A 14,320-nucleotide genomic window follows, 5' to 3' on the forward strand; every position below is an offset into this window, starting at 1 on the left:
TTTTTTTTTCTTTTCTTTTTTTTACGGCAGCAGAACCGTCGGACAATAGAAAACTGTTGGGCGGAGCTAGCTGTCACTGCTAGCTCTGCACAATCGTTTTCTATTTACTTTTATTAAACTTTTTTTACTATTTTTCTGTTCTGCTCGGTCTCTCTGGCGGCATTTGGTTATTCACTCACTGCTGTTCGGCATCTATAACAATAGGCCGAACAGCAGTGAGTAGCCTGCCGGAGGTTCGGCTCAGCCGATCCAGATGTTGGATCGGCTGAGTCGAACTCCTTCTGCACTTCGGGTCAGCCGAACATGCAGAGCATGTTCGGCCGACCCGAAGCCATGCGAAGCAAGCTGGTGTATGGCTGATTTCAGCCGATATACGGCTGAAATCACCCGTACCAGCCTGAAGTGAATAGCCGAACAGTGTTCGGCTCACTTCACTTCAGGTCGGTCATTTACTCGGCTGCCTACGGCAGCTTAGTGAAAAGACCCTTAAGTATACTAAAGGTATTACTTGATACATAACTAAGGATGAATTTATCAATTAATTATAATTAATTATGATTACTTTCTTTTTCTTTTTTATTTATTCACTTGGTATACATTTTTCTTTTTTGTATCTTTTATGTTTTCACAAATGTTGTACAGTTTGTTGGCACAGACACAAGAAATAGATAGTTCTAAATCACATAAAAAAGGATGAATAACCACCTGCTTTATTGTTTAATTTTTGTTGTTGTCTTTTTTTTGGTGCTACAATCCATTCAGGGATTTGGACTCCCCCAGAACTGCTTTTTATTCTTATATGTAGAACCCTTTCCAAAGAACCTTGCCAATGTTCTACCTTTTAGGCACCTTGACTCTGCTGTGGAGGTTAGTATTAGTTAGCAGTGTTATAGAATTTTGATGTTAAAGGAGAACTATGAGGTGAGTGCTTTTCACTCACCTCATAGTTCTAGCCGACCTGTGACAATTAGACTGTCACAGGTCGGCTCAGTAGATCGGGAGGTGAGCGAACACATGTCGGTGTTTGCTCACTTCTCGATCCTGTCACGGCTCTCTGCCGTGACAGGGGAGGGGATGGATTCCCCCACCCCACTCCGATCCGCCAGCGCTGACTGGCGGAACGGACGGGGGAGGGGGCGTGTACAGCTGGTTCTGCCTCTAGATAGGCAGAGCCTGCTGTCACTCATGCAGCTGGGCGGATCTCGACATCGATGTCGGGATCCGCTCCGGCTGCGGCGTCTCAGTATACCGCGAGCTGTAGCTCGCGGTATACTGAGCTTAGGGTGACGGGAGGACGCTAGTTTGTGTCCTCCCGTTACCCTAAGGAGAACTATGGGGAAAAGCCCTGACCCCATAGTTCTCCTTAAACATATCACCTAGTACAAAGAAGCAGTGCTTTGCTGCAGCTATTTCAGATCGAGTTTGGGATTCGTTTTTCTGTTAGTGTACCCGGTTATTCATAAGACTGAATTCTATAAAGTGTTGTGAACTGGTCAATGTTCTCTATCTTTTCATACACAAATTCAGTTAATTTACTTACAGCCCTATTGTAGCCGATTTCCACCATCTTTGCATGCTAGATGGTGAGCTATTCTGTTTAATATTATTCCAACTAAATTAAAACCTACTTCCCTTATACTTGTAATGCGAATCTGCACATAAATTCGCCAGAACCATGACTGTTGAACCTACAGAACCTGCCTCAACCCATAGTAGATGTGAACCTGAACCTCATTCCTACTTGGCACCTTATTCACTAGGCTGTGAACATTTACTCACTGCTAAGTAATCACTCTCTGCTAAATATCTCTCACAGGCCCTAAGGCGATACATGTTTAAAGTAGTATTAAACTCTCATACTTTTTTTTAATAAATCCAGATCAAACAAATGATATTGTCCGCCAAAATATTTCTTTACATTTTAGCCCAAGCACTTACAGTCATCATGTTTCCAAACATCTGACTCCAACTCTCCCAGCTCAGCTTCCCTGAACTTCCTGACCAGTACAAGAGCAACAGGAACAAAGCAGTCTCCTGCAGCTGTCCATCTATTAGCTTGGACAAGGGAACAGGGAGGACAGGGAACAGAGGGGAGGGCGCTGGTTTGCCTTGCTGTGTCTGTATGTTTGTGGAAACATACACAACTTACTAAAATACACAAGGGTGGCTCCGTAGGACCCTGAAAGGGAAAGGAGCCACCCTTAAAATGGATATCAGGACCAGTGCTCAAGGGACCAGCTGATGTTGCAGGAATATTAAACTTTTTAACATTAAAAAACAGCTTCCACTGTAAGTTATTTAATCAGCATTTCAAATAGCTTAAAAACCTTTAGACTTTAATATAATTTTAACCTTGTTGCATCACCATTTAAATGATCATTTCCTGCCGAGTCATTTTCAATATTTCAGTATGATTCTATCTACAGTACTATTTCATCTTCTTCCTAATGACTAGATATGGACACAGTATTTTTATTTTGCCTCTACCATGAATAATGGTTTAGTGAAAATGTCAGCTTTATTTTTTTTGTGGAACTGTCAGAATGAATAATAAATGTCATGATGTAATCAAGTACGAGTTCTGATTTGTTCGTTTATGGAATATTGCTGGATTATTCACATCTACCAGCTGACATGTTTTATGGTTAAAAATAAAAACAAAATCTAGAGCCAGAAGTTATCAATCCATTTAAAGATCATCCCACTGACTATGAACAGACCTTAAATGGATATTGTTACCAGGTCAGTTAAGCTTTGCCAATTCAGTACAGCAAGTTTTCTATGCTTGTGAGGAAAATCTGCATATTGATTTTCCTTCTTTGGCATTTACAGATATAAGAATTTTATCTCAACAAAAACCAAAATAAAAATTGCAGAAACAAATATATATATACCAAAACATTATTTGAAAGTATAACACAAGAAAGCTGTAAGTTAAGATTTACTGTCCAAATGGTATTAATTTCATAGACAATTGCATTGAATTTTGTAGAAATCCTCCAATTAGCTGCATCAAGGGACTGCGTTAGGCAGAATTCAGTTATAACTTCTGATTTGATCTGATGATAAAGGCATACTACAACTGCTACTACAATATACTAATACACACTGTAGGAAACCAAAACCGTTATCTCAAAACCAAACATTCTCCTACTAATAGATTAGATTTGTTGTGTCACACATTCTTCTGTGTTAGAGGACTCTCACTTGCAGCACTGGTTCATGAGATCAAATCCTATATATATTCTATATCTCCATGGAAGTTGTATATTGGCTCTATCATTTCCTCAGAATGCTGTATTTTTTTCCACAACCAAGACCACAGTGATTGCTTATTTAGCATACACCCACACTGGGGTTTTTGTGCTTGTACTACTGGGGTAGGAACATTAGAAGGTAAGTTCCTTCAGGTAAGGGTCTGATGTGTATGGTCTACATGACCCAAAATACTCTACTGTTTGTTGACACTATAAAAGTATTAAGTAAAATATACTGTAAAATAAATTAAGTAAAATATATAACTAAAATGCATGCACTAAATTGTATATTGTGCTGTAGCTGCTCCACTTAGCACATGCTTCTTTTTAATTGCAAAATGCAAATTTAGCAGTCTATTGATTTACATGCACATTGAACAATGTACACAAACATCTTAGAGACACAACTCAGAAAAGCTAAAACTATATTAATAGGCATAAATTAAACAGTATAGGTTGTATTTGTGCTATAAACCAGCGGTTCCCAAAGTAAGGTTCCACAGGGGAATTTGCATAGTCTGCCAATTTTCCTATTTCAGAAAATGTGTGGACCATGTCAGTCTGTTGGTTAAGTTCCAGCCGACAAAGCAAAGAGTGCTGGAATTACAGAGGACACAGATAGAGGTCTCCCTGGCTTTGGTTCTCTCAAAGATATTTGTTCATCTGTGTTTAACCTTAGTAAGGGTCTCTGTTTTTACAGCAGAAACCTTACCTTGTAAACTCAGCCTGTACATATCACCACAAAAATGCTTGGAATGGGTTAGAGCTCCCCTGTTCTAACTATCATATCCTATATCTTTATTCTTTTCTATGAAGTTGTCCAGTAGCACAGCTACTAGCTACTGAAACAAAGCACACATAATTATTTAATTAGCTATTTTACCAAATTAATTTTCAACATACATGCTGAGTCCTAGAAGAAACCTGTCACAAGAGGAAAACAGAAGCTGTCATTACTGACCTCTACGAAAATGCTAGAGACCTGGCAGTTATGCTGACCATTTTGCTTCAAAGCTTTGAGTCATTGGCCCAGTACAAGCATTTATACCAGTACCCCTGACATTTTCCTGATTTGAATACTAATTCCAGATCAGTGTCTCAGAAGGTATTGAAGCCAGGGAGGTTGATTTACTAAAGGCAAACAGGCTTTTCACTGTGAAAGTTAATTTGCACTTTGCAAGTGAATCCTCCATTTAGCTTAGTGAATGAGTTAAAGCTCTGCTGACTTCCATCAACAAATGATGTGCAAGTAAAATTATTGTTCTTTTTTTTGTTTTGTTTTTCCTTGCTTGTGATTGGGTATTCTTTGCAAAGTGAATTTTTACCACAATCACTAACCTTGCAAAATTCAAATTCCCATGCAAAGAGAAGTAGTACTTTCAGAAGCGAAAGAAGCCCCATATTTTTTCTATGGCAGGTTTACATTAATGCCAATACCACTCCACTCAGCATAATTCAAAATTCCATTTGCACCACATTGAGTATTTTTTCTCTGATTTTTGCATGCATGAGCTGAGTACTCTCAATAATGAGGCCTCCCAGATAAAAGGGGAAAAAATAAAGTTAATCTATAAAATGCGTCTTTCTGAGCTTTAGGTTCCAGTAATGTTTGTCAAGAAATACATCTGTTTTATCTTAAAGACTGAGACTCTGATTTTGTAGGGCTACAGGTGTTTCTCTAAGATGTCTTTGCTGTGTCTCCTGGCATGTTTCAAAACCTATTTTAAAACTATTTGTTCTGTCTCTCAACCCCATTTCTATCAGCTCCATACTATTGCAAATATGAACAATAGAACAGATACATCAGGAAACTCATGATGCAGAAATTGATTATTTCTTAAGCTTGAGCAATTATTTGTACTTCACAGGAAACAGGCCTTTTAGTAGGGCTGGTAATGATTAAAAATTTCCAGTTCGATTAATCGAAATTTTTTTAAATCGATTAATCAATTCAGCTCTTGTGCTTATGATGCTTATATACAGTATTTTCTTAAGGTCACATTATGGTTATGCCATCAAAAGTATCTCATCTGTTTTTTAGCTAAAATATAAAAATAGACTAGTTAGTAAAATGCTGAGAAATGTGATACAGGATACTTGTAAGATTATAGAATTCCCCTAGAAGATTAAAACTATTACTTATGTGACTCCTGTATGTCTGAACAGCCATGTCCCTCAGGTTACTCTTTCTGAGCACCCCTTAATATGTCATAGCACTAGGTTTGAGACTGATAGATAAATAAGAAAACAGCCCTTACTTAACAGATCTGGGCTTTGTGTTCTCGGCTATTAGACCATCATATGTCATTGGAGTTTATTGAATTTTTTGTTGAGCTGACACCTATGTAATAGAGCTATTTTATACCCATTGCCTTGTGAATTTATTCAGCCCAGGACTTCTATTGATATTAATACTCTTGAAATGATACATTATTGTATGTATGTTTTACAGTAGACTTAAACCCTTTTTATGCCCCTATTGTACCCCATACTGCTCTATTATTGTCAACTAAATAAAGTTTTATTATGCACCCCTACAAATTGCTTCATGCTCACTCCTGATGCTGATCCTGGAGCAGAGTCACTGTAGTATAAAAGAGCTTGGGTTGTTGTAATAGTTTAGGCCCATTTTAGGACATGTATGCTCACCTACCAATTGCTCAAGGCTCACTCCTGTTGCCGATCCTGGAACACAGTCACTGGGGTATAAAACAGCCTGGGTTGTAATAGTTTAGATCCACTTCAAGATATGTGTGAGTCCACAGTAAAAATCGTTCTCTAAAAACAGGGTCACTAATTAGATTCTTGGTTTGAAGAGCTCAAGCCCAAGACCTTCTTTTCCTCTTTACTGATTATATTTTTGTTTATACATCCCTAATTAATATTAAACAATTATAAAATACACTTCTTATCGTAAAGCAGTTATCTACACTTTTTACCATACCCTACCCTACCCTAAAACCCTAATATAAGATGCTCTTAAAAGTATCTTTCAGCTGAAAGCACCTAAAGCTAAGAATAAAGAATAAGGCTTCTGTACCTACAGTATCACTCTTTAAGTGCCTATTCACACTTGTCTATTCCCATGCAGCAACACATTATGCTGTATGAAAATGCATTTTAGGTAAAATCTCATGATTTTCTATGTGGTTGTTTTACATCTGTGCACAGTTTAGTGTGGAGAAACGGAATGAGCCCATTCACAGCTACAAATGTGCTTAACCATGTCACTTTAGAGTGTAATTTCACTTTTGCAGCCAAATTGGGATACCACTCACTTTATATTCATTACATGTTCCCAATAACATTGCATAACTTTAAAAAAATTGCAGCATACCTTTTTTAGATGTTCTTTGTGCTAATTCCAGGACTGAAAAACCCTGCTTAGTTCTCACTATCTAGGGGGGGTTGGGGGGAGGTTTTTTTTCTCCAAATAATTAACCTTGTCTGTACTGTGCTGGCAGATTTCATTATTAATTGTAAACTAGATGAGCAGGACTGTCTGTTCTAACAAAGGGTTAAAGCCATGAAGACATTTGGGGGGATTTATCAAAATTGGAGCAGACAAAATCTAGAGCAGATTTGCACTGCAACCAATCAGCTTCTCTGTCTCATTTTTAAATCTTACCTGAGCAAACTGAAGAGAGATGCTGATTGGTTGCCATGAGCAACTGCTCCAGATTCTGTCTGCTCCACGTTTGATAAATTCCCCTTATTGGATGTTAATGAGGAGACGCCAAAGTCTCAGCCAAAGACATTCAAAGTTTGCTGTTACTGAAATTGAGAGAGAAGTTTGCAAAGCCCAGCTTAATAGAGATATCTAAAAGGTAATTTTTTAAAATCATTGTTAGATATGCTCTGTAAAAAGGAACACTGCAAAAGTGAAAATACACTTTAAAGTGTCATTCAAGTCACAAGTCCCCCCACCCCAATGCTGCTTTAAGGACTTACCCTAAATGATGCCTCTTGATCCGATCATCTTCTTCCCTCCACTTGTATTCAGCAATCCCTCCAGCGCTGGTGCCGGTTACAGACTCCTCATGTCCCACTGTGCCTGTCCGACGTGCACACTCACAGCTGTGTGCATTGACTTACAGTGAGTCTCTCCTCTTGTCCTGCTGGTCATTTCTACTGTGCATGCGCCCGCACTCATCCTCCTGCACGGCCGTTTGGGGAAGCTGATTTCTACAGCCGGGAGCGTACGGCGGAGAAAAAGTAATTTGGCCTTCACTGACTGAACAATGAATCCTGCACTCATTATACAGTCTCTCCATATGCCTGCCTTTGTAAATGTTTCCCTATGTACTGCACTCTTTTAGAAATTCTGGGATGTAACTGAATGTTTATGTTGTATTAGCTCACCAAGAGAGTGTATATTTACAGAGATTTTTATGGCAAGATTCTAAGAATGGTGTCATCAGAAGGCTGGTAGAAGCAGACTTCATCGAAAGTTTACTGAATTTGTTACTCTGTAGATGTTATTTGAAACATGATTTACTGCAGTTGTAAAAATAGATTTTCAGCATAATAAATAATTACAGCACATCTTAAAAAATAGAAAGCTATGTATGCTGTCATATTACCTAAAACTGTGACACTCAAAAAGTCTGTGGAAACAACGTGTGACATATAAGCTAATGAAGAATTGCATCCTAAAAATGATTTAAGATTCGACTGGATGAGGATCCCAGTAGAATTTCGATCCAGCATATGTTAATAAATAGACAGAAGGGATGAGATAGCATTTCTAGTTATACTATAATACATAGGGAAAGAAGACTTTATGGTCACTTGAGGAATTATTATAATTTAATTGGTGTGCTGTGTCCTATTCATGAGATCCAGGGAACTTTCTCATTTTTAAATGCTACAAAATCTTGTAAACCTCTTTAAAGAACAGCCATAATAATTCTGGACTCCAACAAGTTATATTTTTGATGTTGGGAAGCTATTTTTCCTCTCAGTCATGCACTCATACGAATCATGAATTTCTGAGTATATGTTTATTGATGGGAAGTATTACTTTACAGCTATGAGAAAGTCAATTGTCCGGAGAATATGAAAGGCAAATACCTGATCACATGCAATATATTAGAAAGCATTTATATGTCTATTATCCGAGTTACTATGCCGTTCCTCAAGAAAAGGTTTTTGTTTCAGAATTTGTAATTGATTTATTTGTATTGTATGCATATTTTATACACTTTCAATGTAATTAAAGTGTGGAAGATGTGAATGTGCACTGTGTAAATCGCTACGTATATTGGAGGCGCTACATAAATACCAATAATAAATTTAAAAAAAGAAGACATCCCTGATATGCACAATTGAACAATGTTTGGTTCTAATGCTCCCCTATAAAAAAAGTATAGAGTGTACAGAATATTTCTACCCTCTCTATCCCACAATATCTGAGTCTATGCCTCTGTATGATGGCCACAATTTTTGGACAAACAAAATGCTTTGATCAGTAAACTAAACCAGAAATTCACTGCTGGTTAATATTAACAAAAGTTCTAAAATGATGTCAAGATAATGGGATGTCAGGAGGACCGAGATGGTCCTCCTGACATATCCCATTCACTGATTATACAGTCTGTTACCAAGTGAAACTGTACACAATTACACAATTGTGTCCACCTGGGTAAATAACTATTAACTTAATGAGTGTTATAAATATTAAAAACGCAAGAAATAAATGGATTATGGAAACAGTAACAACAACAATATAGTATATGTGGGTGAATTTACAATGTTCTTACAGTGCTTATGTCCCTATTCTGGTAACTTGGTCAGGTGAGAGCCAATAGTTAGTTTAGGTAGTTGGTGGTAGGGGAGAGGGGGCAGGGGATGTGCAGAAGGTGGATTAATAATCTAAACCAGGGGTCGGCAACCCCCGGCACGCGTGCCCGGCTTGGCACGCGAGGCCACATCGGCTGGCACGCAAACTAATTTTTTTGCATTTGAGAGCTTGTTCGAGCCGGCTGTCAGATTGAAGTCCATCTGAAGGTGCAATTTGTGAGTTATTTGAGTGGGGGGTGTAGGGAGTAGTCATTGCAAATTTTTTGTCATGGGGGGGGTTATATGTCATCAAGAGGTGGGTGGTTAAGAGAAGAGTGATTATGAGTTGGTGTATAAATTTAAACTTCAGTTTCAAATGTAGGCATTTGTTTCCGAGCAGCATTTACTTCTTTAGACCTTCTTTAGAATATGTTGTTTAGGGTTTCTATACTGAATTTTCTGCCAGATTCTTTTGAGTTTGCTCCAGAATTCTGTGATTCACAGAGTTCTGTCTGTCTTGTTAACTGGCCAAACTCTTGGTGCGTTTTTCATCAGTAGGCTGAAGCAGTGTCAAACCAAACAGCAAAGGCCCTTTTCTGGAAGGGTCCTTGTAGAGGGGTTGTTTCTCTGTAAGCAGGATGTGTGCCTGTTGAGAGACCCCGGGGGTGAAGCCATGACTAGAGGGTGCAATCCTTTTGCAGGCTGTGTGCCTGGAGGCGATGAGGCCGGAGCAATTTTTCTATGTTATAAGTCAGAGAGCTGGAACTAAGTAAAAGAAGAGTCTCCTTTTTTTGTGGTTGACTTTCTCCACTAGTAGCTGTGTGCTTCTGGATGCTAAGACACACCCAGTGACTGCTAGCCAGAGAAGCTGTACAAACCCTAGAGAAGATTTTGGTATTTGGTCATTACTCTTCCAACTTCCTGATTGGCCAGGAAGCCTGCTTCATGCTGTTTGGCTGGCTCGTTGCTGATTGGCCCGGGAAGCTGGATCCATGCTGATTGGCCAGGAATCCAGCTCCATGTTCCCTTGCAGCACTGCCGGTAAGAGGAAACCTCCCTCTGACCGGAAGTTCCGGTATCGGGGAAGGTATCGGAGCATTTGGGCGAGTACAGGTGTATACTCTCTAGAATGGCTAGAAGCTGGATCCATGTATTAATCCATTGTATTCATGGACTAAGGCACATACTAATACATTGTATTAATGGACTAAGGCACATACACTGTTGATGATACAATACTGGCAAGTGACGTGGAGGGTGAAGTGGAGTGTGAAGAGGGCATCTAACTTATTATGTGGGTAAAGGGGAGTGAGGTGGGTGTGTTGGAGTGCAGCACTGGGATGCAGATCTCTCTGTGGCATAGATACTAAACACTGTGAGCTGTATGTGCTTACAGTAGTAAAGGTGTATATTTCCAGCTGCAAAAATAGTGAATGTACTGTCTAGTCACTAGGATCCCTGTTTTAGTTACCATGGTGACTTGGTCACTGCTCTGACCAGCTTGATTACTGTTTAATTGCTTTTTTCTTTAATTGTAAATGCATGTTCATGTTAAATTGTTTCAACATCTGGCTTAGAGGCAAACATACTTGTATTATTTTACATTTTACAGCTTATTCTACAAAATATAGATTAAGTCCAGAGCACAAAATGCCAAAAATTGCAAATTAATTTAAGTTTGGAGCAACTTCAGTAGTAAATTATGGAAACTGCTCAAGATAAAATGACTAAATGTCATGATCACAATCACATAGGAAATTGTAAAAAAAAGCACAAATGCCAAGTTCTATTTTTGAAACTTTTTTTTTCTCTGTCGACTTTAGTTTCTTCATTTTTTCTGCTTACTCTCTTAGTCTCAGAAAGTGTCTTCTTGCAAATGGCTTTCGTTCATTGCCTTTCCAGTTAGTCTGAAGCTAAATATGTTGACATAAGTGTGCTGGAGTTCTCAGTGAGGAAGAAATTACTGCTGTGTGCTTTCAGTGAGCATTACACATTGCCTTATAGTAGCTCTCTGTGTATATTTAAATATGATTAAATACAAACTACACTAATAGGAAGCATCATATTATGCTTCCCATACAACATATGATTGTATTGTGACACAGAATATGTTGGTGCTTCAGGAAGTAAGACAAGCATTTAGGGAGCAGCTAAGAACTGACACAATTCCCTTTCATTTGATGCAGCTCAGGTAGGCTATGCCTCTATGTACAATTGATGCCCATAAATATAATTAGTTTTAACATAACCCTTAAAATAAACCCCCTAATATCTTACCTGATAAGGCAGAGGCAGGAAAGGCATGTGACTCAGGCGCTGTATTGCATCTGCTGCACTGTGACAGCTCAGTCCTGCAGATTGCACAGGGAGAGCAGCTCTCCCAGCGTAATCAGCAGAGTTTTAGTGCCAGTTGGATTAGTGCTTGCAGCACTTCTAACGCAAAGAGGGCAGAGGACCAGGTGTCCAAATGCATGAAAAAGTGACCAGAAAACAGGACCGATCATTTTTGTGTGTTCCTAATTTTCCTTACATTGGGGCCTATTCACTAAGCTGCCGTAGGCAGCCGAGTGACTAACCGACCCCAAGCAAAGTGAGCCGAACGCTGTTCGGCTATTCACTTCAGGCTGGTACAGTTGATTCCAGCCGTATATCGGCTGAAATCAGCCGTACTTCAGGTGGCTTTGTGTGGCTTCGGGTCGGCTGAACATGCTCAGCAATAGCTATGCATTCCTATGGTGATTTCTTTTTTTTTTCTTCTTACGGCAGCTGACGGCTCCGATGTCAGAAGAAAAAGAAAAAAACGAGTAGGGAAAGGTTTACTCTGCTCGATCAAGCAGAGTGAACCTTTCTGGGAGAAAGTGTTTCTCTCCCGGGCGGCCGGGAGTGTATTAGACTCCTAGAGCGTCCGGGGTAGGAATGACAGATGGCGTTCCTGGTTACCAGGTAACCAGGAAAGCCATCTGTCATTACGCACTGAGAACACAGAGAGGCCACTCTCAGTGTGTAATGACAGAGTCCCTGGTTAGCTGGTAACCAGGGACGCTGATCTCTCTGAAGTGGCCAGAGCCAGCCGTGAGATGACGGCTGGCTCCGCCCAGCTGTCAGAAGCATTCGGCCAGCTTCGGCTTTCAGAGCGGCTCAGTCGAGCCGAGGCATATGCCTTCGGCTCGAATGAGCCGCTAGGCCGACTTCGGGAGCTGTACGAGCTATAGTGAATACTGAACCGAAGGGGTCCTGGGGCCGAAGCTAGCCGAAGGATCAGCTAAAGCTATGGCTAGATCCTTCGGCAGCTTTGTGAATAGACCCCATTGTCTTTTTCACAGAAACATTTTACACATTTTTCTTATTAGCTTCAACAGAATTTTAAAAGAAATGAGTGAATCTGTGCACTTCAGGACTAAAATTAATATAGTTTGGAGATAGTAGCTGAATGTAATTTTCCTGTGACAGGATCTTAGCTATGAGATGCACTTGAGAGTGGTTAAGCATGGTGTGAAATCCACTACATTTAAAATGTGGAAACACACTAAAGTATATGCAGATAGTAAAATCAGCTGATAAAGAAACTATCTTTATCAGCTTTATCAGCTGGTGTTTTTAAGGATGCATTAATAATAGTGATGAGAAAATTCTGCTCAGATTTGCTCTGGAACTGAGATATACAATACACAGAAGAGACCCATCACAGGGAAAATGCAAGAAACACGATACATAGGGCTTGGGTTGCCAATAGCAATGCCAGCAAAGGACAAGCAGTTACAGACAATACACAGTTAATGATAACAGCCAAATAGAATAGAACATGACACAAAAAGCAAGGGCCACCAAGCAAAATATGGTTGCCAATGGGAAATGAGGGAAAGCAGGAATAAATATAATGCTCAGAATTGAGAAAATGGAAGAGTAAAGGCTAGGTAGTGACATACAAGTGCCTTTTTACAACCTATAAATGTAAGCAAGAGCTTTCTATAGATATAAATGTAAGCAAGAGCTATCTATAGACATTTACAAATTATTACATTCGACCCATAGTGTAGATACACTTGCTATAGCAGGATGTTGCTATGCTTATTTGTTGCTACATTCAGTAACAACCATTACTGGGCAAATGTTTGACTTGACTGTGTGAGATGATGTGCTGTTATAGTCCCCCCTCCCGCCCCCCACCTATTCAGCAGGTAACCTCAGATATGAAGCTCACTTCTGCTTATTTTCATAAACAATTTCTGCATTTTTCATTCAATGGGGGCAGCATACAAGCTCAGACACCCCATAGTAATATAAATCAAGATTAGGATCTGAAATGTAAACTACATTAAATAATTATTTGCTAACAGCTGGACCAGCACGTCCCAGAATAATTCATTCTTGCTAACTGTAGAGGTAAAGGAAATGTTATTTTGCACCTGGAATCTATTATTGTTCCTCTCTAGCTGCTGAAGGTTATAAAGCAGGAATCTGTCAATCCTCTGAGAGAGGCATACTGTAAAGTAACCTTTTCATATTTAGTTCTGGATATGTAAAATAATGTCTAAACTGTTTTCTTAAGCATTATACAGAAATGGTTGAAGCTGCCAACACTGCTCTCCTGTATGGTTACATTTTATGCTTAGGAATGACTACAGGTGAAGCCAAATCATATTCCTGATTTAAACTGACAATGCAAATCACTAGGGATAACAGTATTAGTGTGAGCTAGAAGAAAGACTGAAAGTGATCTTAGAGATGTATCACCACCTATGAAAACTGGAATTCTGCTCTATAAATAGCTATAAGAAGTTTGCAAACCTTAGGAATTTGTTTCTACTTCTGCAGGAATAGCTCCTAAAATGTGATCTTGTCTTTATTAAATTAAAACAGTAATGATGGTGAAAACATACATTTTACCTTACCATATTTTTTATTAAAATAATGGTAAAGCTTTACATTTAGTAAATAATAGAACCACCATTAGTGCCAACCAAAATAAATCTTTCTTGTAGCTGCTCATGCAACAATTAGGAAGTAGTATTACACATTTCTCTACACCAGTGGTTCTCAACCACCGGGCCCTGGCCAGACTCTGGGCCACAGCCTCCCTCCTACCAGGCCACAGCTTCCTCTGCACTCAAGACAGAGTCATACAGAGGCAGACAAAAAAAATCTGCCATGGGCATCATGATGCCGGGGGCGCTGTTGGAGTCTTTCCTACCTCTGCATCACCCAATCATCCCCTGCACTGTGCAGTACTGAGCAGCTCTGACCTGGCACCACCCCCAGCCCCCCCCCCCCCTTCCCCAAAA

The 14,320-nt window shown here is 39.5% G+C and overlaps 1 protein-coding gene across 1 annotated transcript in view; it reads right to left on the reverse strand.

The window, feature by feature from the left end:
* ME1 (malic enzyme 1) overlaps window positions 1–14,320 on the reverse strand; it is a 196,685-nt gene that overhangs the window by 55,693 nt on the left and 126,672 nt on the right. The window lies entirely within an intron of this gene.

Source organism: Nanorana parkeri, unplaced genomic scaffold (genome assembly GCF_000935625.1).
Source record: "Nanorana parkeri isolate BGI_ZX_2015 unplaced genomic scaffold, ASM93562v1 scaffold483, whole genome shotgun sequence".
In the NCBI taxonomy this organism is placed as follows: Eukaryota; Metazoa; Chordata; class Amphibia; order Anura; family Dicroglossidae; genus Nanorana; species Nanorana parkeri.